Source organism: Propithecus coquereli, unplaced genomic scaffold, assembly GCF_000956105.1.
Source record: "Propithecus coquereli isolate 6110/MARCELLA unplaced genomic scaffold, Pcoq_1.0 Scaffold293, whole genome shotgun sequence".
NCBI lineage: Eukaryota > Metazoa > Chordata > Mammalia > Primates > Indriidae > Propithecus > Propithecus coquereli.
In genome coordinates, this window is record NW_012148541.1 from 820,096 (window position 1) to 823,324 (window position 3,229).

The window sequence follows — 3,229 nt, forward strand, 5'->3', positions numbered from 1 at the left end:
TTTTTTTTCCTCAGGTAGATGTTCAGTAATGGGATTGCTGGATCTAATGGTAGTTCTACTTGTAGCTCTTTGAGGTATCTCCATATTGCTTTCCACAGAGGTTGTACTAGTTTGCAGTCCCACCAGTAGTGTGTGAGTGTTCCTACCTCTCCACATCCATGTCAACATTTATATTTGTTTGTTGATATACATTTTACTCCCAAGGAACAATTTCCTTGGGAGTAAAATATTAAGAAAAAGAATAAATTCAGATGGCCATATGCCATGCCTTCAACAAATACCTACAATAGATATTTTTTTTATCATTTGGGGAAAAATCCAAATCTAGAATGTTAAATGTTATTTTTATAGGTCCTTAAGGCTATGAAATTATTGTGAAATTGTGGGGGGCATTTCAGTTAAACCATTTAGAGACACCAATAAATCTCCTTAGTTAAATTTTGCTCTAAAAATGATTATTTCCAATTCATGTACTGATCTAAAAATAGTCATTTTTTCTCTCCTACAACCTGTGATGACAATCACTCTTAAAGTATCTTCTTAGGTGTATCAGATAGGATGAAATGGCATACTAGTAAATTTAAAGCTGTAGGCTGTTTTTCATATCTTACTGTTAGATTATCTAATTTATTCATTATTTACTATAGCACTGTATTTCTCTCCACCTGATTTAGGGCACCCCTGTATGACAAAAGGATTTAGTATCATGGCAGAAGCATTTGTTGTGTTATTCTTTAGTCCCAAAATACCTAGAAAAGATGTGAAGAAATGGTCTATTACCAGAAAGAACTCTTACTAGTAGCCTGGTATGTACAAATATGGAATCAATGATTGATACAATATATTTATTTTTCACCTGTCAACCTATAAAGCGTCTTCCTTGGACATCCTTCATCTTCCTAAGATCTCTCCACCAACCTTGCCTCTCTTGCTCTGCTCTTTCTCCTATAACTGTTGTCTATTTCTTGGCCATCCGCTCCCCCAACTATTCTGTCTCTATCCTGGAGGGTGCTGCCAGATCCTTGTGACAGAGTTTCTTCCTGTATCATTTTGGAGGCATAGCATTAAACCCCTAAGATCTTGGGCATCCTGGAGACTTTGGGGCCACATATTTATGTCAGACAAATCTTTTTTCAAAACAATATTATCAAGATATTATAACATTGGGGTTAATAACATGAGCAATGAAGCTAGATTTTTGTGGTCCAAATCTTGGCTCCCTTACTTCCTTACTCCCTTACTTCAACCTCTATATGACTCACACTCCTCTCCTATAAAATAGGGATAATAATAGTACCTACTATCTCATAGGATTGGTGTGAGGATTAAGTGAGTTAATACACATAAGAAGTTTTGATTAGTGTCTCACACATAGTAAGCAACCAGTAAATAAATATGAATTATTGTTATTCCTTCTTGCTGAGGAGCCCAAGGCTCTCATGATGCCTGAAGGTGACCTTGATTCCCCCAAAGTAACATCTTACACAGTAGTCTCAAGCTCCTACCGACCACATATCACTTGTTTAATGTCATAAACACCATACTCACAGGCCTTTCCATTACCTGGTAAGAGCTGATGTATCTGATCAGCTGGTGGGTATTGTACCTAGAGATAATTGTTAATGATGAATTCATGTTATTTCTTATAGTTAACATTTGCTGTTAGAGTTGTCTTCTGGAGACAATGCCTTATGATAAATGAATAGCCAGCATAGGGTTCAGTACCCAACCCCATTATGAGTAGAGTCTTGCTTACTTAGCCCGGGGCCTTGCTATATTTACTCTATAGAACAAGAGTTGCAAATTAGTGCTGAAGTTCTTTCATCTCAAAAGAATTGAGTTTTTAGGTGAAGTAAACTTTTACCAGGTGAGATTAATGTCTCAGTCATAGGGTCTAGAAAAAAGCCATGTTTTGCCATAAGATGGATCATATTCTTTGTATCCCATGCTCCCGATATTAGTAAACCACTTGATTCTGTCTAATCTTTGTTCACAATGTCTGTGACATTGTGTCCCTTTCCTTTCTATAATTAATGCAATGGCCTAATTAACCTTCTAGCTCCAGTTTGTCACTCATCAATCCACTCTGTCTGCTTCTTTCAGGTTAATCTTCCCCAAATCCTATTTCCAGCAAGTTACTCTCTAGCACAAAATTTCCACTCCTAAAGAACATTGTCCACGGCCTACCATTCAAAATCCTGTAGTCTTTACTACAGGAATAAGTGATCCAGGGAAACTATGAAATCAGATTTCCTAGACATAGCTAAGAAGAGATCCATTTTTACAAAAATACAGGACAGAAGAGAGATGTCCCCCAAATCTCTCTAATGTTACCAACCTTGCTTGCTGGACGCAAAACACAGGGATAAGGTGCTTTCCAAGGCCAAACACAGCAACTAAATGGTGAACAAAAGGATACTTCCAACTCTATCCATGAGGGGGCAGAAAACACCGACAGCAGTGTCATGCAGAAGCTAGCAAGTCTGTGAGAGAAAAGAGAGCGCAAGGTAAGGTGAACTCCAGTCATCTTTTCCCATTGTAATGATATCCACCTGTCCCTTAGATAGAGGTCGAACTCCAGAATTATCCTGGGAACTTGGTAGAAATGCAGATGTCTGGTCCTCACCTCCAGAAGATTTTGATGGAATAGTTCTTCAGATTCACTTGGAGAAGCACTGATACAATATAAAAACATCTAGCACTGTGCTCTTCAGCATTCATACCTTTTGTTAAACTGTTGCCACTTGCTTAAATGCACATTTTCTCCATCTCTGCACCTGTGAAAGTCCTTTCCATCCTTCTAGGCTAGTGCAAATGTAACTTTCTCTCTGAAGTCTTTCCAGAGCCACTTCCTCCACCAACAAATTATTGCTCCTAATGCAATAGATGGGATATGGGAGAGTTCTCAGTACTAGGGCAGGGGCGTGTTAAGGTCTCTGTGATGGAACTGCTGGGATTCTGCTGGAAGGTGGGCTCTAATTTTTTTTCATTGAAGTTTTGCAGCTGTTTGTTAACTTGAGTTAAAATTAACTCAAGCACTAGCAGCTGGCCCAAACATTTGGTAAGTAACTCACATCAGACTACCAATCAGTTAGAGCAGTTGTTTCCAATTATTGTGCAAACTGGAATCACTGGGGGTATTTAAAAACTCCTGATACCTGGACCTCACCCCTGACATTCTGATTTAATTGGTATGGATTATGACCTGGGAGTCCATATTTTTAAAACC